At 44.7% G+C, this 21,900-nt stretch overlaps 1 protein-coding gene across 14 annotated transcripts in view; it reads left to right on the forward strand.

The window, feature by feature from the left end:
* Positions 1-21,900, forward strand: part of ZNF618 (zinc finger protein 618) — a 167,086-nt gene that overhangs the window by 49,384 nt on the left and 95,802 nt on the right. Inside the window, exon 1 of one of the 14 annotated variants that reach the window (XM_036022104.1) lies at positions 20,488-20,631. The exons of the other annotated variants lie outside the window; for them this stretch is intronic. The gene's annotated coding sequence lies outside the window, so the exon portion shown is untranslated. Of the gene's footprint in view, positions 1-20,487; positions 20,632-21,900 lie in introns of those variants that run through there. 14 annotated transcript variants of the gene reach the window in all.

Below are 21,900 nucleotides of genomic sequence, written 5' to 3' on the forward strand. Positions count from 1 at the left end.
TGGCAATGGGACTGAGGAAAGGCCTGGAATTGATGTGCATGTTGCCGTGGGCTCTGAAAGCTTTGACCTGACTCAGCAGCAGTGGTTGGGTGTGAAAGGGACTGGATGGGGCCGAGGGAAGCTGGTAGACACTGCCCGAAGAAAGTGGTGGGGATCGGTGGCTCCCTGTGTTGGGGAACAAGGACGTGCCGGACCAGAGGACTGAACCTGCAACCCAGACATGCTCCCTGCCCGGGAATGGAACCAGTGATCTTTTGCTTTGTGGGAGGATGCTCAACCAGCTGGGCAACATCAGTCAGGGCCATTTGTTAATTTTTTTTTGAGAGAGAGAGAGAGAGAGAGAAACATTGATGTGAGATGTGAGAGAAACATAGATCAGGTGCCTCCATTGAACCCACAAGCAAGGTATGTGCACTAACCAGGGATCGAACCCATAACCTTTTGGTGTACTGAGTGACGCCATAATTGAGCCACCCAGCCAGGGTTTTGTTTGTTTGTTTTTCATTGGTTTTTGTTTTTGTTTTTGTTTTTGCATGTGGATTTGCAGTTCTAGCACCATTTGTTGAAAAGACTATCTTGTACTGAATTTTCCAAGGTCATTTGACTGTATATGTGTGGGTCTTTTCTGAGCTCTCTATTCTGTTCCATTGATTATTTGTCCCCTCTTTCGCCAACACCACAGTCTTGGTCACTGTAGCTTGCTAGTGAGTCTCGGAGTCAGTGGGTAGTGTAAGTTTCCTGACTTTGTTCTTCTTCAGTACTCTGCTGGCTACTGTGGCCTATTGTCTTTCCACATACACTGTAGCATCAATAGCTTTAAAATAACTTGCTGGGATTTTGATTGGGTTTGTGTTGATTCTATAGATCACATTTTTAGAATTGACATCTTAACAGTATTGCGTCTTCCTTCCATGAATATGAAATATATCTTCATTTATTTAGGTCTTTAATTTCTTTCATTAGAGTTTTGTAGTTTTCTTCATATTTACTGTACATATTTTGTTAGATTTAAGTAATTCTTGTTTTTGTTGGTGTTAATATAAGTGGTATTGTTTTTAATTTCAAATTTTAATTATTCATTGTTACTTTATGAAAACAATTGACTTTTTAAATATTACTCTTGTATCCTGCAAACCTCCTGTAATCACTGTTAAGTCCAGTTTTTAAAAATTGTTTTTTGGGGGGATTTTGTATAAGCCCAGTTTTTAAAAAGTAGATTTTTGGGGATTTTGTACATCAACAGTCATGTTATCTGTGAATAAAGACAGTTTTATTTCTTCCTTCCTGACCTATGTATCTTTTATTTCCTAGTCTTGTCTTATTGCATTAGCTAGGATTTCCATTGATACGAATGACTGAATAGAAGTGGGGAGGAGGGGACATCCTTGCCTTGCTCTCCATCTCAGGAGACACGTATCTAGTTTCTCGCCATTAAGTGTGAGGGTAGCTGTAGGCTTTTTTGTATGTGCTCTTTATCATGTTGAGAAAGTTCCTCTAGTCTGTTTTCTAAGTTTCTTTTTTTTTTTATTATGAATGGGTAGTGGATCTTGTGAAATGTACATCTATCGATACAGGAATGTAATTTTTTTTCTGATGAGTTGATTTTTCTAATGTTGAGCCAGTCTTGATTAGCTGGAATAAGTCGCATTCAGTTGGGGCATACACTTGTTTTTAAACATTGCTGGATTCAATTTGCTAATATGTTGTTGATGATTTATGCATCAGTGTTCAGGACAGATACTGGTTTGTGGTTTCCCTTTCTCGTAATGCGTTTATCTGGTTTTGGTATTAGAGTACTGCTGCCCTCACACAACCAGTTAGGAAGTGTCCTCTCTGCTTCTGTTTCCTGGAAGAGATAATAGAGCATTGGTGTCATTTAAGTGCTTGTTAGAGTTCACCACTGAAACCATCTGGGCCTGGGGCTTCCTTTTTTCAAATGTTATTAACTATCGATTTGGCTTCATATACATACATATAAATATGAATATGCCTATATATATGAATAGACAAATGTGTGTATGTCAATTCACATATTCACAAATGTGAATATGCACGCATAGGCATTTTTCGATGATTTCTTTCTCCTTGTGTGAATTTTGGTAGGTTGTATCTGTCAAAGAAATGGTCTGTTTCATCTAGATTATCAAATTTGTGGACAAAAAATTATTCATAATATTCCTTTATTATCCTTTTAATGTCCATTGGATCAGTAGCAATGGCTGTTTTTCACTTCTGATGTGAGTAGGTATTAGTTTCCTGTCTTTTTGCTTTGGTTAGCCTAGCTATAGGTTTATTAAATTTTATTGATCTTTTCAAATAGTCTTTGGTTTCATTAATTTTCTCTGCTGATTTCCAATTTGCAATTCCATTGATTTCTGCTCTAATTTTTATTATTTCTTTTCTGCTGATGCTTTAAGTTTATATTGCTCTTCTTTCTCTCCTTTCCTAAGGTGGCTGCATAGATTATTGATTTTAGATCTTTCTCTTTTTTATGTACTCAATCCTATAAATTCCTTCTAACGCTATATTTGCTACTTTCCACAAATTTATTTTTATTTGTTTATTGTTGTTCAGGTACAGTTGTCTGCCTCACCCCCCACCACGTCCCCCACCCCAGCCATCCTCACCTCCCTCCCCTGTTTCCACCTCTAGTTTCCACGAATTTTGATAGTTGCGTTTTCATATTCATTTAGTTCACAATATTTTAAATTTCTTAGGAGGCTAATATGTTGACCTATGCGTTATTTAGAAGTGTGTTTGTTTAATCTCCAAGGATTTTGGAACTTTCTAGTAAATACTTAAAAATGTAACCAGATTTTTTGTTATTTATTTCTAGTCGAATCTGTGTGGGCTAAGCACATATTTTGTGTAGTGTCTGTTTTTTCTTTTTTTCTTCTTTTCTTAAAGCTTGTTTAGGTGTGTGTTATGGTTGAGAGTGTGATCTGTCTTGGTGGATATTCCACGTGAGCTCGAGAAGAATGTGTTTTCTGCTGTGGTTCCAGGAAGTGCTCTACGAAGGTGGGTCAGATCCAGTTGACTGACGGTGCTGGGCTGGTCAGTTTAACCGCGTCCTTACTGATGTTTCACCTGCTAGATCTGTCGGTTATTGGTCGACGATGTCGATAATGGGCATGGCTGTTTCTTTATAGTCAGTGCTGTCAGTTTTTGGTGCACGTTTTTTAAAAATTTTATTTTAATTGCTGTTCAAGTACAATTTTCTAACTTTTACTCCCATTGATGCGCATTTTGATGTGCTGTTGTTAGGTGCATCCATGATAAAGATGTTTTGAAGAATTGACCTCTGTGTCCTTGTGTGATGCCCCTCTGTATTCCTGACAATTTTTCTTGCTCTGATCTCTACTTTGTCTGAAACTAAAATAGCTACTTTAGATTTTTAAAAAATTTATTAAATTTACTGGGGTTACATTGTTTAATTAGACTTCTTTTAATTAGTGTTAGTGTGGTATGTTTTTCTCCATATGTTTATTTTTAAACCAGATGCATCTGTCTTTATATTTAAAGTGCAGTTTTTGTCTACAATACATAGTTGAGTATTTTTTTTATTCAGTCCACTCTGAAAGTCTCTGAATTGGTGTAGTTAGACCATTCCCATGTAACATGATTATTGATATAGTTGTGTTAATATCTACCATACTTGGAACTGTTTTGTATTTGTTGTCCTTGTCTTTTATATGCTTTTTTTGTATTGCACTTTTTTCTCCCTTCTCCGTTTTTTTTTCTTTACGTTTTTATTTACTTATTTTTTTAGAGAAGGAAAGGGAGGGAGAAAGAGAGGGAAAGAAACATCAATGTGTGGTTGCCTTTTGAGCGTCCCCTACTGGGGTCCTGGCTCACAACCCAGACATGTGCCCTGACTGGGAATGGAACCCTTTGATTTGCAGGCTGGCACTTAACCACTGAGCCACACCAGCCAGGGCTCCCTTCTCTGTTTTTAATTGAGCATTTAATATGATTTCATTACCCACCCCCCCTTTTAGCATCTCATTTTGTTAAAACAATTTTTTTAGTGTTTGCCCTTGACTTTATGATATATACATTTACAATGAGTCTAAGTCCATTTTCAAATTACACCACACTGGTTCACGAGTAGTGCAGGTGCCATAAAACAGAATGCTCCCATTGCTCCCTCCCATGCCTTGTAGCACTGCTGCCGTTCATTTCACTTGCTTGTAAGCTGTAATCACCCAGCATATTGTTGTTACTATTTTGAGCAAATATTTATATACAAAGAATAAAAGGATGAAGAGATTTCATTTTACTTTCACATATTCCTTCTCTAACACTATTCCTTTCCTTATGTATCCTGAGTTTCTGACTGTGTTATTTTCTGACCCTCTGAAGAACTTAAGTTTTTTGGCAGGGCAGGTCTGGTGGCACATCCCCCTAATTTTGTCTTAATTTTTTTTTTTACTTTTGAAGGATAATTTTACTGGCTCCAGATTTTTCTAGGTCTGTGGGTTTTTTCTTCCAGCACTTTAAATATATCCCTCCCCCGCCTTCTCGCTTGCATGGTGTTTGCAGAGAAATCTGATGTAGTTCTCATCCTTGTTTCTGTGTGGGTACAGAAAACTGTTTTTGCTTTTTTCTCTTCTAGCTTTTTCAGGATTTCCTGTTTACCTTTGGTTTTTCTGCAGTTTGAATATGCTATGCCTCCATGTTGATTTTTTTTTTTTTTTTTTTTTTTTTGTATTCTGCTTGGTGCTCTTTGAGCTTCCTGGATCTGTGGTTTGATGTCATCATTGATTTTGGAAAAATTTCAGTCATTGTGACTTCAAATATTTCTTCTTTTCCTTTTTTCTTCTCCTGATAGTTCCACTGCATGCACGTTACAGCTTTTGTAACTGTTCCGCAGTTCTTAGATGTTCGGTTGTCTTTTTATATTTTTTTCTCTTTGCTTGGCGAGTTTGGGAAGTTTCACTTGTAGCATTTCCGTTTGATTCTTTGCTCGAGTTTCCTCTCTGCTTACAGTCCCATCTGTTCTTGCATGTTGTCCACCTTTTCCATTAGAACCCTTAGCATCATAATTATAGTTATTTAAAATTATTCCTGGTTTGATCTTTTCTAAATTTGTGTCTGTTGTATCTCTCCAGATTTTGAAGATGTGTTTTTGTTTTGTTTTCATCTTTTAGCATGCCTTGTAATTTTTTTTTTGATGTTGAAAGCCAGAGATGATACATCTAGTCAAGGAACTGATACAATCAGCCTCTTAGTGTGAAGTTGAAAGCCACACATGATGTACTGGGTGAAAGATAAATAGGTCTCTAGTGTGAGGTTTATATTTATCTGGCTAGAAGTTAGGTTGTGTTAACAGTTTGCTGTAGCTATAGGTGTCTGTGACCAAAATGTTCTTTGGTGTCCTTGTTTTTGTCTCCCCTCTTATCTTTGGGTTTCCCTAGGGATTCCTTAAGTAGGAGCAGGAGCCTCCCACGCCTTTCAGCAACCGTCCTCTGTTGTTATCCAGAAGCCCCGATGGTGTGGAAGGAGAAGGGTTTCAGGATGTTACGGTTAGTTTTCCGTGTTTGGTGGGGCCGTGACCCGAACAGGTACTTCTCCGGTTTTTCTTACCCTCTGTAGGTGCGACAGGAAGTCTGGAGGGGACTGGAGTTGGGTATTTCCTTTCCCCCGTGTCAGGTGGGCCCTGGTAAAACTCACTCTGGTCAGACTCTGGCACACAGTTTATTTTGAGGGTAGGCACTTGTCGACTAGAACAGAACCTTCTGGGTGTATTTCAGAATTGCTCCTTTTCCCGTCCCGGAGCTGGAACCACAAGGAGATTTCTCTTCCCTCTTAACCCTGAGGGATTGGTGAAGCTCCTGGAGGAAAAACTCATGAAAGGGTCCGGCCCCCCCAGGAGTTTTTCTCTCTTGAGCTAGTCCCTGCCCAGTGTCCAGGTGCTCCTACCAGTTACTGGCCGCCCTGGCAGCTTCAGCCGCGGTAAGTGTGGATTCTTCTCATCTGCCCACTTTGGGGGCCAGTGGTTTTGCCCTGTGACCTCAGTTCTCTGCTGGATCTGAGAAAAGTCGTCGATTTTCAGTTTGTTCCCCTTTTTTCTTGTTGTGGGGTACTGGAGTGATGACTTCTAGGCTCTCTCTGTGTTGAAGTGGAAGGCAGAAGTTCAGACCAGCTCATTCTTCCTTCTCTTTGGGTGTTTCCTTTTGGGTGGTTTCCGTTGACCTGCCTTTCAGCTCAGTGATTCCTCAGCAGTGTCTCGCCTGCTGAGGAGCCCATCCAAAGCAGTCTTCGTTTTTGGTGCTGTGTCTTTCATGTATAGCATTTCCTCCTTTTTCTTACGAGTTTTCATCTCTAGCCCTGGCTGGCGTAGCTCAGTGGATTGAGCACGGGCTGCGAACCAAAGCATCTCAGGTTCGATTCCCAGTCAGGGCACATGCCTGGGTTGCATGCAGGCCATGACCCCCAGCAACTGCACATTGATGTTTCTATCTCTTTCTCTTTCTCCCTCCCTTCCCTCTCTAAAAATAAATAAATAAAATCTTTAAAAAAAAGTAATTCTTAAAAAAAAGTTTTCATCTCTCTGCTTATGATACCCATCTGTTCTTGCATGCTATCTAATTTTTCCATCAGCGCCCTTAACGTATTGATCATAGTGACATTAAATTGTATTCCAAAATCTGCATCATAGCTGAGTGTGGTTCTGATGTGTGCTCTGTCCCTCCAGACTGAGTTTTTTTTCCTTGCCTTTTAGCATGCCTTGTAGGTATTGTTAACAGCCAGACCTGATGTATTTAGTAAGAGGAACTGAGATCGTGAGGATTTTAGTGGGAAGCTTTGTTTATGTGGCCCTGTGGGGCTGTGGGGCTGCGTTTCAAGTTTGTGGCAGCTGTAGGTTTCAGAGACTTCAGTTTCCTCCTTGTCTGTCCCCTGCTTGCCTTTGCCTGTCTGTCTTCTCTGGGTTTCCCTAAGAACGCCTCCTGAAATAGAATCTGTGTCTTGCAGCTCTCAGCTGTAATCCACTGTTGTTATTCTCTAACCTTTTTTAAAAAAAGTATATGTATACTTTTGTATATGTTTACCCAAGTATATGTTTATTGATTTTAGAGAGAGAGGAAGTAGGGAGGGAGGGCAGGAGGGGGAGAGAGAGAGATTGATCGGTTGCCTTCTGTAAGTACCCTGTTGGGGATCAAACCCGCAACCTAGGTATGTGCCTTGATCAAGAATTGAACACACAGCTTTTTGGTGTACAGGACCACACTCTAACCACCTGAGCTGCCCGGCTAGGGCTCTCATCTTTTTGATGTAGTGGTAAGGCATTAGAGAGAGGAACTGGTCTGTATTCTTGTGATTAAATCTCAGGCTATCTTAGTGGGCCTGAGCCCCTGTATTTCTGAGCCTTTAGAAGTGTTCCTGAGCCTTTTCTTTCTGTCCCTTTATGTGTGACATGAAGGCTAGGGGGCTGGCATGGTCCAACCGCCCTTCCCCTAGGGCAGACAAGTCTAAGAAAAAGGCGTTTTTCTTGAGGACAGGCTGTGTTCTGTTCTCAGAATTTCAGATGGTTCCTGCTCCCTCCTCCCCACCTTTCCCACTGAAGCAGGAGCTTGTTGAGGCTCCTGGGGTTAAAGCCCAAAGGTGTGGTGGCTCCTCTAAGACTGGGTCCCCGGGAGGTTTAACTCTCAGGCTGGTTCACACTCCGCTTCTAGCAATTAGGCAATTACAGTAGGCGTTCCCGCCAGTCACCGCGCCACCTGCGGCTCCGGTTCCCAGTAAGCTGCATTTCTCCGCATTTGCCTCTCTCTCCGGTTTTCAGGGTGGTGGTGTGCTCTGTGACCCCAATACTTCAGTCCAAAGAAAGTTGTTGATTTTCAGTGTGTGCAGCGTTTTTCTTGTCGTGAGGACAGCCTTGATAACGTCCGTGGTTTTTCCATGGGAGAGCTGCAACTGGCAGTGCCCACCTGGTGGATTTTGATGTCCTCTTATTTCATGATTGTGCTGGATGATGGTGCCCTTCAATTTGCCTGGAGGTGGATGGGAACACAGCCAGGGCATGGGCACGGAGTGATTCCTGCTGCCTTCCCCTCTTAGCCCTGCTTGGCCTGGCCAGATGGACTACAGTCTGGGCTTTGTAGTCCTCCTGCTTCTCCTTTGGGGGACGAAGCCGGGCCAGGCTGTTCGGGGATGGTCTGTGCGCCCTGGGCCTCAGTTTGTCCAGTGGTGCCGCAGAGAGGCCGTGGGAACCCTCCCAGCACTCTGGGCCGTGAGGAAACTAGCACAACTCTTACCTGATGCTTCACCAGAGATGAGGGAATGATTTTACAAGTTTGTTTTTTATGGAAGTATTTTCTGATGTCAGTTTTGTGTTTGTCGTTACTGTTAAGTACAGGCATACCTTGGAGATATTACCGGTTTGGTCCCAGACCACCGCAGTAAAGCACATATAATATAGTGAGTCACAAGAATGTTTTGGTTTCCCGGTGCATGTAAAAGCAGTGTTTATGCTATGTTGTATGTAGTCCTTTAAATGTGCCATGGCATCATGTCTGAAAAGTGTGCATATCTTAATTTAAAAATGCTTTATTGCTAAAAAGCGCTATCCATCATCTGAGCCTTCGGCGAGTAATCTTTTTGCTGGTGGAGGGTCCTGCCTCGATATCCATGAAAATGCAGCATCTGTGAAGCAGAGTGGAGTGGAGGGCCGTAAAACGAGGGATGCCCGTAATCAAATGGCTTCCTGATAGGAACAGTAGGGATGGCGTCACGTGGGGGCGAGTGCATAACTAGTAACTCAGCGTGTTTACCCTGGACTCCCGTTCCTGTGAGGGGTGTGTTGCTAAAGAGCCGGCATTTCCTCTGATAACAGGCCTGGCTCCCGGGGCTTCCCCGTGTCGTGAGGGGAGGTGGGTGCCCCCGGGGTGTGATAAACCGGCGGTTCGTTCACTCATCCTTGTGTGCGGAGGACGCCCAGCGCTGGACAGTCTCTGCAGGTCCTGAATCCAAAACTCGGAATTGCCTTCCTTCTGGAAAACTGAAGTTTTGGGGGAAATTGAAATACACGTCTGGGTTATCTTCTGTTTATTTTCTTAGATACGGTGTCACCAAAGTCATTTAAGGGCCGGAAGAGCACTGCGTATGTTTTGCTTGCTTATAAAAAGGTTTCGGCCTTGAAACCTGCAGTTAGTTTACATTATTATCCTAATTCTTCCATGCTGGAGGGTTTTTTTGTAAGTTTATTAAATTTTAGACACGCATTGAACATCATGCTAATGATTTTGTAGGTTCAGGCGTTTCCTATTTATTTTTAAACCTTTTAAAAAGATGCAGGTTGGTCCTTGCATGGACAGGAAGTTATTGTCATTGTAGTTTAGTTTTTTTTTTTTTCTTTAAAGGTGTAATTTCCATCTTGTATCCCAGCACCTGGCCTGGTACCTGCAAAGGAGCACTCATTAACATGTTGATTGAATTAGTGAGTGCAGACGCATGCCTGCATTTTTGTCCATCAAAGCTTGATGAGAGGGTGCCCAGATTAGGAAGGCCCTCATCCTTAGCCCTCCTCACTCTGATCTCTCATCTGTGTCTTATGACAGTGGCGGTGCCCCATTGGGCAACAGGGGTGCTGCTGGTGCCCCTGGTATTGGTATGGAAGTGCCACTTTCCTGGTGATGACTCGATAGGATCAGTTTTCACGTAAAATTATTTCTCCCGCCTGGATTTTAGCCTTGTTTGGGGTAGGAGAAGGAAGTAAAGACCAGATTAGTACAGGCGTGTATTTTACATGAAAATGTGTGTTCCTCATTCTACCCAAATCAGAATCCTGGGGTGATGTGGAATTCTGCTCTCTCAGGATAAAATTTGAGGACAGTGAAGGGCTGAGGAAGCTGTGGCGTAGGAGCCTGCCGTGGCTCCGTGTTCAGGTGGTGAGCGGGGGCAGGGAGGTGCTGAAAGGAGGAGTGAGTAGAGGAGGGGGTAGGATATGCCTCATTGCAGGGCAGCCTCGCTCAGTCATTAATTCAACCAGTTACACGGAGCACAGGTTCTGGGTGCTCAGCACGGGTTCTGGGTGCTCAGCACAGGTGAACAAGACGGTCCCTTCCCTTGGGGAGCACACACAGTTCAGGAAGATGGGCAGTTTAGGAGCACAGAGAAGGGGTACCTCTGCAGAGGTTAGGGTGTCAGTGAAAGCTCCCTGGGTGAAGGGACGTTGCAGATCAAATGAGTGGTGTGCAGGTGGATAGGAAAGCAGCCATCGAGGTGGAAGGGACAGCGTGTGAGGCTCAGAGGCACATGAGCAGATGGCACATTCAAAAACTGAGTGATGGTGTGCTTGGAGGAGGGGAGTGTTGAGGGGTGAGGCTGGAGGCCCCAGAGGGGCAGGTCGTAAGACATTTTTCATGCCCGGTGGGGAGTTGGGGCGTTATCCCGAGAGTTGGTGAGGTGTCAGGGAGGGGTTCAGGAGTGACTTGGTCAGGTTCTTGTTTTAGAGCTGCGCTGTCTGGTGCAATTGCCACTTGCCGAGCGTGGCCGTAGAGTCCTGGAGACGTGGCTAGTCCAAATGAAGACGTGCAGTGAGTATCAAACACACACCCTTGGGCTTCTGGGAGGGGAAGGAATGGAAGCGAGCAGACCGCTGGGAAACTTAGAGGGAGCCGGGGTTAGGGGTGATGCTGGGTGTGTGAAGGAGAGATGGCACCGAGGGGTTCAGATGTGGGAGGACCTCGATGTCAGAGCCAGTGGGACTCACCAGTGGGTTGGATGTGGAGTGTGAGGGAAAGTGAGTGACTCAACTCGACTGCAGCCTAGATGTTTGCAGGGCACAGGTGATTGGTTGGCAGTGCTGTTGCCAGACGGGGGGTGAGGTGCGGGGAGGAGCAGGTACTGGTGGGGTGGGGGTGGGAAATGGGAACTTTCAGGTATGTGAATTGAGTTTACGATGCCTCTGAGGTGAGCTGAGTGTGGAACCAGTGCATCCTCAGCATACAGATGGCACTGGACTCTATGGGACTTGATGAGGTCACCCAAGAAGTGTGGGTACAGAGGAGTCCCAAAGCTGAGCTCCTGGAAGTGGGGGAGGAACCAGCCAATGAGGAGGGAGGAGAACCAGGAGGTGAGAGTTTCTCACAACCAAGAAACGAGCATTTCAGGAAGGAGGGAGAGATCACCCATGTTAACCAAGATGAGGACCGAGGAATGCCCCTTGTGTTTGGCAATGGGAAGGCTGGTTCACTGGTGGCACTGGGGAGAGTGATTTCATTGGGGGGCTGGGGGCGGGGCGGCTGCTTAGCATGTAGTGGAATTGACAGAATGGGAGAGAGGAGGTGGAGCCTGTGAGCACAGACGCGTGTTGGAGTTTTGCTGTAAATGGGAGAGTTAGGTGGCGGGGCGCGTGCCCCTGGTGCTGCTGTTGGGGCCTGGTCTGTGCTGTGGGATCTGGTGGAGAAGGGAAAACCCATGTTGCCAGAGAGAAGGGGAATTCGCCGGAGCAGTGGTCTGATTTGGGAGAGAGTGGTGGGACCAGCGCCCAAGCGAGGGAATGGATCCGGTGGGAGGGGCATGTTGGGGCCAGCGAACCCCTGGCCCATGGTGGGAAGAAGAGTCGTTTTCTTCTTGTTGCTTTTATTTTCTCAGGAAAGCAGGTTGTTTGAGGTTTGAGGAGAAAGGGGAAAGTCTCAAATAATCTTGCAGGAAAGTGAATTGAGGAGGTAAATGGCTGGGTTACTGAGGGCCCACTGGAGGATGGTGGTCATAAATTTAAAGTAGACGGTCTACCTGGTTCAGTGTGTTCCTCCAGGACGGGGTGGGCAAGGAGTTCACTTGGGGTTTTGCTAGGGAGTAGAAGATTATGCCAAGGGGAGTTACCATGATGGGCTTGGTCTTAGCTGGGGGGGGGGGTGGTGGCAGTGGGGGAAGGGGAGGGGAGATGGGCTGGGAGGTCTCATTGGAATGAGGGCTGGTGGAGGAGTCTGGGAGTCTGAGGACAGGGTGCCCAAGACTGAGATTGTGGGTGTGGTGGCGTCCTTGGTGGGGACCAGGTGTGAATGTGGGCGTGGGTAGTTGAGCTTGTGGAGGGGGCGGGAAAGAAAGGCCACTGGAAGAAAGGAGGCTAAGGAGCTGATTGGCTGGTCACCGGAGCTGTTTATATTGTTGAAAGTGAAGACAGGAGTGGGATGGAACGAGAGAGCTGGGGTGCTGGGGGGCCATACCCCTCGGCATACGTTGTCTGTGGATGGCGCTGCCCCTCAGGGCTGGGGGGAGGGGTTCAGCATTGCAGCTGCTTCCCAGGAGGCAGAAGATGTGCTTTGCAGGTGGCAGAGTGGTGAGGAAGGTGCCACAGATGGAGGCAGCCCACCCCAGGCGGAGCCTTGGCTCTGCCCCCAGTGTTTCTTGTTGGTCCGGCAACTGTCACTCATCTGAAAAGTGGGGGTGCTCATTGAGCCAGCCTCATCCATCGAGGGTAAGAATTAAATGGACAAAAAAGCACAGAGTAAGCCTAAGCCTGATGCTGGCTTAATGGTAGGTGCCCAAAGTCTGGTAGCTCTTTTCACTGAAGGCAAAACTGTCCTTAAAGGAGGAAGATTTGTTCCCAGAGAGGGATTCACAGATGTGCTCCCCAAACTGGGATTGTGGGAACAGGAGCGCAGCCTTCCCGGGGCAGTTTGAGGGGGCCACCCTTTTGGTCGTGTGTATTCTGGCCTGTTGGTTAAGCGTCGGTCTCTGGGCTCCAAGTGAGGAAGCAGATGGTGGTAGATGCTGGCTTAAGTTAATTCCCGAGCTGTGTGTGACTCGGGGCAGATGTGAGGTGTGAGGGAGACCTTAGGTGTGAGGACGTGCTGGGCCTTGGCCTGAGCGTGGAGAGGCTGGGGGCTGCTAGGACTTTCCTTGTACAGCCCTTAATGCTTTATAAGCTCATCTGCTACAGCAACTCCGTGAAGGAGTCGTGCTGGGATCAAGAGGAGAATGGGGCCCAAAAGGTTGAGTCACACTCTCACGCTCAGGAGCCCAGCCTGGCCCCTCCCCAAGTGCAGGCCTGAGCAGCCTCAGACCCAGTGCCTAGCTTTATGAATGGCCACATGGCCAGTTGGCTGGCCAGGGATAAGGGAAAGTACGGGTGGCCTGGCTGGAGCCCCTGTGGCAGGTGTGGGGCCGAGTCCAGGGTCCCCTGCCAGGTGGGAAGTGCCACTCTGTGGCCCAGGCCCTGGGATGGTGAGACTTGCCACGGCCACTCTGACCTTTCTAGCTAGTGCCCCCGTGGAGGAAGCAGATGGACCCTTCCTTCTGGATGGCACCGTGGACAGTCGCAGCAGGTGCACAAAGGGGAGCATCTCACCAAGGTCAAGTGTGTCATTGTAGGAGCTGAAGTGGGAGCCACTAGTCCAGGGCAAGGTCCAGGAGAGGATGTGGCCACTGCCCTCTGGCCAGCTTCCCCTGAGGCTGCATTGGGGTGAGAGTTACTCGCAGGGACAGAAGCTCCACGTGCTCTCTGTCTGGCCCAGGAAACCCCTAGCACTGTGCCCTGAGCATGTCTCTGTCCCTTTGCCCCAGGCAAGGAGCGCTGCCCCGGGACTGGAGTTGGAAACCTTGAATTTGTCTCCCTCATGCTGGCTGCCTGACCTTTGTACAAACCAGTTCTTTCTGGGCTCTTGGTGCTGCTTGTGGAAACAGAGCGGGCCTGGGGGCTTCTCTAAAGCCCCCTTAACCTCCTCCCTTGTCCCCCTACCCCAGTCCATCTTGATTGGTTTTATCCTTCATTGTGCCTGGATGGTCAGTTGTCTGGACTGCAAGCTTGTTGAGGATGGGGTGAAGTCACTCTGATTCCCCACTGTGTCCCGGGACCTGGCACACACTAGCTGCTCAGGTGTTTGCTGCATGGACCACAGTCACACTTACTTGCAGCTCTGAGCACTCTCACGTGGAGGCTCGGCAGAAGCAGATTGGGCCTGTACTTCTTAACATCCCAGGGGAGGGCGTGGTTGGCTTGAGTCCACAGGCTGTAATTTTTTTCTCCTCCTCCAGGGGAAGCCTCTCACATGGAACATGGTGCACTGAATGCTCAATAGGAAAGGTGACAGATGCTGCCTAGTGGGCAAGGGACAGGCTCCAGAGGCAGGCAGACCTGGTTCAGATCCCGGCTCTGCCTGACCTCCTGTGACCTTGAACAACTCACTCCCAGAATCTGAGTCCCTGTTGTCTCTGCTTGAAAACAGGAGTAGAAAAAGTTAGCCCATGGTGGTAGTATGAGGCTTAAGTAAAATAAGTGAACTGCTTACTGCGGTAACAGTAAATGGACGTAATTTAAGAAATGTGCGGTAAATATTTGTTGAAAGAGTGAATGGGAATCTTCTCGAATCCTACTGTTCCTGGATTTATTTTCTTCGTTGTTGTTTTTTTTTTTTTACGTTGGAATTGCAAAAACTGGGGCCTTTCTGCCATGAGTAGCTCAGAAGGATGAGAACTGGTGCGGAGCTCAGGGTCTGGGAGGAGGCTTGGGCCTGTGGCTGCCGGGCTCTCTGAGCCTCCTCTGTGTTCTGGGAATAACAGAACATACATTACCGGGTTGTTTCCAAGGATCAATGGAGATATAATGCGTTCAAAACGCCTAGAACAGAACCTAGCATATTGGAATTACTTTTTGTTGTTGTTTTGCTTTGTTTTCTGAAGATGCTTAGAAATGCCTTTTCCAATATTATCTTTAATTTAAGTTTTTTAGTGTTTCTCTTTCCTGTTTAGCTATCTAATCCATCTGGCATTTATTTTTATGTATTTTTGCAGGTGTCTCACTCTTACCTATTTATAAATTTTATTTATTTGTTCTTGCCACATTTGATTGAATTTAATAAAACTCTACATAGAGAGTTGAAATCCCCTTCCCCAGTCTCAATTCCCTCCTTCTCCAGAGGTAACAACCATCTAGAATTCGGTGTTTATAATTCCCAGACACGTTTTATAATAATTCTTCATGTGGACGAAACCACAACTTTCCCAGGAGATCTTGCAACTTATATTTTTTCCTTTTAAAAACTTACTTTGTCATAATTTCAGGCTTACAGAAAACTTGTAAGACTAGGGTAGATAATTCCTATATTACTTACGCTCCGATTCCCCAAATGTCAGCATTTCCCACATTTGCTCTCCCTGTCTCTCTTCCTCCCCTCCCTCTCCCTCCCGCCTCAGCTCTCTGTATATAATTTTCCCCCCTAAACCATTTGAGACAGAATTGCAGGCATGATACCCCTTTACCCTTAAATACTTCAGGATGCATTTCCTAAAAACAAGAGCATTTACTTATATAACCACAGTGATCAAAATTAGAAAAGTAACACTGTTAGCCGCGTCTCTAGACCTTATTCCAGTTGCACCATCTGTTCCAGTAATTCTTCTGCAGGGAAGGAAACCCCTGGATCACAGGCCGTGTTCCAGGTGTTCTGTCCCTTTAAAGAGTCTCTTTACAGCTGGATCAGTTCTTCAGTCTTTTGTCTTTTATGACCTTCAGTGTGTTTTTTTTTCTCTTGAGTATGGGCCTGTTATTTTGTAGAACGTCCTTTAATTTGGGTGTGTCTGATGTTGCCTTATTATTAGATTCAGGTTAAGCAGTTTTTGCTTGCGTACCCAAAAACGATGCCGTGGCCTCCTCAGTGAGGACGCATGATTACTGTTGAATGCCATTGAATGTGCTCTTCTTTGCCCGTAGATTTGAAGCGACACATTTGCAATTTTCTGAATTCTCGAAGATGCATGGGTCTGCCTCTGGACATCTTATTCTTTTAAATTGATCCATTTACCTAATTCTGTGCCGTTTTTTCCAGCTGTTTTAATGACTGTACCTTCCGTCTGTCCTAGGCTTGCTACTTGGTGTTTCATAACTTGTGTTACTCGTGGGAGTGGTATTTTTCCTCCCATTATATTTCTTAATTGATGATTGTTGATGTGTGGGAAAGCCACTGACTTGTGAATGTTTATCCTGTGTCTGGCTGCTGAATTCTAATCTAATAGTTTTTCAGTTGATTCTTTTGAATTTATTTTTTAATGTAGACAATTATATCTGCAAATAATAGGGTTGTCTTATCCTTTCCAATATTAATATTCTTGTTTCTTCCTTCTAGTCCTTTTACATTGGCTAGAATCTCCAGAATGATTTAAAAAACTTTATTTTGAAGGTTTTATTTATTTTTTAGAGAGAGGGGAAGGGAGGGAGAAAGAGAGCGAGAGACGCATCAGCACACAAGAGAAACATTGATCCGTTGCCTCTCTCATGCCTGCAACCCAGGCATGTGCTGTGACCAGGAATCAACCTGCAGCCTTTTGGTTTACAGGCCGGCTCTCAGCCCACTCAGCCACACCAGCCAGGGCTTCAGAATAATTTTGAATAATATGGTAGTAGTGATAGTGTGCATTCGTGGTTATTCCTGACTTTAACCGGAGCAGCGCTGTCATTACATTAAGTGTTTGAGGGATGTTCTGGAGAGGCAGTCTTTCTATGGAGGCTTTAAAAAATTCCTAGTGAATTATATTGATCTTCCTTTTAAATCTCAGTCTTTCCAAGACGACCTAGGTTGAAGTTAATTTTTTAGAGTTGTATTACTTAATTTAGTGCCAAGTCTTATTGGCTAACATTTAAGGAGGAACCTTGGATCTGCATTTACGTAAGATTTATGTACAGTTTTCTCCCTTTTACATGGTCCTTGCCCAGGTTTAATAGGAATACACCGGCTCTGTAGCAGAAATCAGTCCCCTCCCCTCCCCTCAGCAATTCTGAAGATGTAAATACAATCTGTTCATCGAGGATTTGGTAGAATTTGCCAGTAAAATTATTTGAACATTCCCAGTAATTTATAATTTGAATTTCTTCCTCTGATTATTGGTCTATTAAGGTTTTCTATTTGCTCTTGAGTCAATTTTGGGTAATTTTCATTATTTAGAAACTGGTCTATTTAAGATGTATTTAAATATATATAAATATCAATTTTGAAATATATATAGTCTTTTTTCCTTTCTCCTTCCCTCTGTCCCTCCTTTTGATTCTTTAGTTACAGCCACCTTCTCATTTCTTAATATTTTAAATTTTATTTTCTGGGGGTGGAGGGCTATTAGCTATTTTATTGGTAATTTCAAAGAACTCGCTGCCCTTGTTTTTATTATCAAATTTTTGTTTTCTATTTCTTTAACTTCTGATTATTTTTCTTTCATTTTCTACTTTCTTTTGGTTTATTTTTTTCTTTTTTCACTTGTTTGCATGACTGCTTTGGAGGCATCCTGTGGCTTTTGCTGGATAGAGCCCTCATTGTCCACGTCCTCTCATTGTCCATTTCAGAGGTCTGCTGTTTGTTTTCATTTCTTTAAAAATAAACTTCTCTAAATAACCTTTGGAGTACTTTCCCATTTCTTCGTGGTTCTCTTTTTGTTTAATTTTTAGTATTACCGTCTTGTGGTCAGAGAGTATGGCCCGTGTAATTTCTAATTTAAAATAATACTGAAATCTTCTTGGTAGCCAGTATCACATTGATTAGTTTGTAATTGTTCTAGGGGGTTTTGAAAGGATGTTTATTGTTGTATAATTACATATAAAATATATAAAACTAGCTAATTGTTTTTTGAGTTCTTTATTGCCTCATTTTTGTTTTTGATTTTTTAACCCTCTTGATCTGTGCATTTCTGGGAAGCGTGTTACATTCTCTGTCCTATTATAACTGATGGGTTTTTCCATTACTCCTGTGCTTTCAACAAGTTTTGCTCCAGGTGGTTTACGGGATTGTAAAAGTTGGTTATTGCAGGTTCTTTTGGTGGTTGAATTTTAGATCAATTTTAAAAATCTTTCTGTTCCTTATAATTCTTTTTCTTTCTTTTTTTTTTTTTTTTTTGCCATGGAGTCTGTTACCGTTTCTGCTTTTTTAGATTTTGTTAATTTTTCAAAAAAAATTTTTTGCTTTAAAGTAATTTAAGATTTCACAAGGACTAGTAGACACAGTGTATGTGCCCTTTGCCCACTTTCCTCACTGATACGCTCTGTCTAACATTGCCGTAAGCCTTTCTGTTGTAGCCTTGGGGTCTTTTGTTTTAGCTGCTGACCTGCCTACAACCGCCCCTCCAATTTGTTATACCATGTTTTTTTTACATTGTTTTTATTTAATTTTTTTCATTTCACAGTTTACATCTGATATTCTTTTGTGTTACTTTCAGGTGTGCAACCCAGTGCTTAGACAACCATATACTTTACAAAGTGTCCCCTGGTATTTCCAACACCCGGCCGCCACCATATATAATTACTATAAAATTACTGACTGTATGTCCTGTGTATACCGTGTTTTTTAAGGGGGGAATTTATATACCATTCATTTTTATTGTGATTGCTTCTTGAAATTTCAACTTCTTTTTGCCACCTTATTTTGCTTTTGGTCGTCCATGATGTTTTCTCCTGCTTTGGTTGGATTGCTAGTTTTCTTTAGTTTCCCCTTTTCCTTTGTATTATTTATTTTTCTTTCTACTCCTCATGCTTGCTCCATCCCACGCCCCCCATTGGTTTGGAAGTCATAATCCTCTATCTCATTTCTCACTATGGTTAAATTTTTTAACAAACATAATTGAACTTGGACGAGACTAAATTAGTATCTCTGATTACTCTCACCTTCCACACAGATATTTGAGTCGAACTTATAATTTTCTTACCCTTTGTAATCAATCAGTTCTTGGTTAATGTGACATGGAATTTTATTTCCAGCTTTTAACAAAACCCGCATTATGTTTTCGGGGAATTATGTAAGAGTTGCGTTGAAACTGCATTTTCTGTCATTGTTTGGAGTTAACGTTGTTTCATTGGTTTCCTTTTTCTTCCTTTTAAAGTTCCGTTCTCTTTCTTGGATTCATTTTCCTTCGTGTTTTTCAGAAAAGGTGCTGGGGTGGCTCCAGAATCGTTGTGTATCTGAAGAAGTCATTATTTTTCCTCACACTGGAGTGATGGGTTGGTCTGGGATTGTGTTCCAGCTTCAAAGTCCTTTTTCTCAGACCCTTGTACCTCTTACACTCATGTCTTCTGGCTCTTGATCCTGCAGATGACAAGTCTAATGCTGGACCAAGTCTTGTTTCTCTATAGGTTTTTTTTTTTAATCTCTATGGCAACGTTCAGAATTCTTCGTTCTTGGAGTTGGGAAGTTGTATCAGGGTGTGTCTGGGTGTTTTGTTTCATTTCTTCTCCTTAGTCAGCACTTGATTCTTCAGCTCTGAAAACTCCAGCCTTTACTTCTGACCTGTGCTGTGAAGAGATGAGTCAATATTGGGTGAATATCAGGTCTCCAGAGTGGAGAGACAGTGAGGCCTCAGCAGCCACAGGCAGCCAGATTGCTTGGGGGGCAAGTGCTGCTTGGACCTGGACAGCTGGTTGACACAGCCCTCCATGCCTCACGTTTCCCATCTGGAGAAGGCAGACGAGAACAGCTGCTACCACGCGGGTTGTTGGGAGATGAAGTGGGACCCACCGGCAAAGCACGTAGGACAGTGTCGGGCCTGGAGCAGGTCGTCAGGAGCGGGAACTGCTCTCTCTGTGGTTCCTTGGAGGCATCAAAAGTGGAGGTCGACGGAGTGGGCGTTTGAGCTGGACTTTGAAGGATGGATAAGATAGGACCTTCTCTGAGCCTGAGTCTCCTTACTCAAAATCTCAGAGTGATGGAACTCAATAAATTCATTGGTATAGTTCTCCTTTTTAAAAAATTCACAGAGGAATGGCTTGGTGGGAGGTAATTTCTCACTCCTGAATCTTAAGTTGGGTGTCTTCTCCCGTTTTCTCCTTTCCCTTCCCCACCTCTCCGGTCTCTTTCTTGCTCCCTCTTTGTCTCTTGAAGGGCTGCAGACTTGCCTCCCTGAGCCTGGTGTGATGGAATACATGAAAGATCAGGTGTCCTTGTGCACAATCTGTATCTGGAGTGTCCTCTGTGTCTCCTCTGAATCTGCTGCTACTTTCCTGGGCCGTATGCTCGCTCACCTCTTCGTCTCGTGTCCAGCGGGTGCTCGGGACTTGCTAATGGAGCCGCTGACGAACCAGGGCTCCTCCATGTCGGCTGCATGGAGCGATGACTGCGTCTCACTCTGCTGAGCAGGTCCCCTTGCCTTTGCTGTTTTATAAAAGATTTTATTTGTGTTGAATGACAGTCAGTTCTTTCAGGAAAACTGGAAGAACTGGTTTAGGGCCATTGTGAAACTTCATTTTAATAGCAACAAGACAGGGCTCTGGCAACTTCAAAAAGGGCGATCAAGATTTTCTTGTTTGCCCAACAGAAAAAGTGACTTAGGGTGGTTATATGGGTTCAAAGTCACTCCAGACTCCGTATAATTTTCAACTTCTAATGATTTTTTTTAGGCTCTCAGGTTATTGGTGAAAGTGCAGTTTATTTAGAGGGGTGCTCTAGGTTGGCTGGCTTTGCTAAGGCGATGAGTGTCCCGGGTGCATCTTCAACCGTCACCAGAAGAAATTGCGCTGGGGAGGAGACAGGAGTAGGGTGTGATTCCAGCACGTTCCCTCTCCTCTTGGCACGGTTCACCAAGCAAACACTTTTGAGCATCTTTTCTGCCGGGCGCTGATGAGACAGGAAAGAAGAGTAGGGCGCGATCCTTGCCCTCTTGTGGCTCAGCATCCGGTGGAGGAAGCAGGCGGGGAATGAGTGATTGCAGGAGAGTGTGGTAAGTGCAGACTGCGCCCAGCCCGGGGGCGCTGGGAGGGGGGGCCAGGACAGCCTGAGGGTGGGAGAACAGTGCTGGGTGAGAGGGGGAAGGGCGTTCTGGGCAGTGGTTACCGCACATACAGAGGTTCCAAAGCACGCAGGATACGCTCGGCGGCCTGAGTGCAGCTGGAGGGCAGGCAGGGCTCAGACCCACACGCGGTGGATGGGGAGCAGCTGCCCTGCCCGTCTCAGGGGAGCCATTGCCACTCAGCTTCAGCTGAGCATGGCGGAACGCAGGCACAGCATGGCCAGATCTTTTTTTTTTTTCTTTTAAGAGAAGCTGTAAACCTGGAGTATTATGTAAAATTTCCTAAATTTTGAATTATGGCAACTAATAGAAAAAAATATTTAAATATGTCCTAATCCAACCTTTCGAGGCCACATTTGTGAAACCTATTTAGGGGATGGAGAGAAATGAGGATGGAGAGGGACTCGGGCCCCCCAACCTGGCCCTGACTGTGGCCCTTCCACTGCCAACGTCAGGAAAGAGAGCCTGGCCTTGAATTTGGAAATGGCGTCCAGGCGACTCGGGAGAAGATCTTTTCCTGACCTGACTTTACTGTGACTCAGAGAGTGAGAGTCAAATGGTTTTAGATTTTTTTTTCCCTTGTAACTTATTTTTTTGTCTTACTAAATCTGGGTGGGGAGTATGATGGTGATGGTTGGGGCTGGTTTGCCTCTTCAGAACCTCCAGCCCTCTCCGCCCCCGCCCTGCACAGTTCCAGGTCTCTGTGGGATTTCTGCCCTTCCCACCGTCAGGGAGGGCAGGGAGGGGGCCGAGGAATACGCTCTCGGCCCTCAACCAGCCCCCAGAGCCGTGAATGCTCATCTTTCCTCGATGTGGGTGAATGCGTATTTTATTTAAATGGTTTTCTTTTAAATACATAATGCAGAGATGGCCAATAGATATATAATGCTAGCCCTATATAGCTTTAAATTTTGTAGTAGCCACAATGAAACAGGACAAAGAAGTGAGTGAAATGAATGTTAATAGTATATTTAATCCAGTATCTCCAAGATGTTATGACTTCCTGTAATCTATAGAAAAACTCTCAAGCTATTATACTCTTTATTTTGTATCAAGTCTTTGAAACTGAGGTGTATTTTCCATAGACGGCGCACCTCAGTTTGGACTGGCCGCATTTCAAATGCTCAGTAGCCACATGTGGCCAGCGGCAGCCGTGTTGGGCAGTGTGGCAGAACAGGTGAGCAGAAGCGGTAATCCCCC

This window comes from Phyllostomus discolor, chromosome 3 (genome assembly GCF_004126475.2).
Source record: "Phyllostomus discolor isolate MPI-MPIP mPhyDis1 chromosome 3, mPhyDis1.pri.v3, whole genome shotgun sequence".
NCBI classification, from domain to species: Eukaryota; Metazoa; Chordata; class Mammalia; order Chiroptera; family Phyllostomidae; genus Phyllostomus; species Phyllostomus discolor.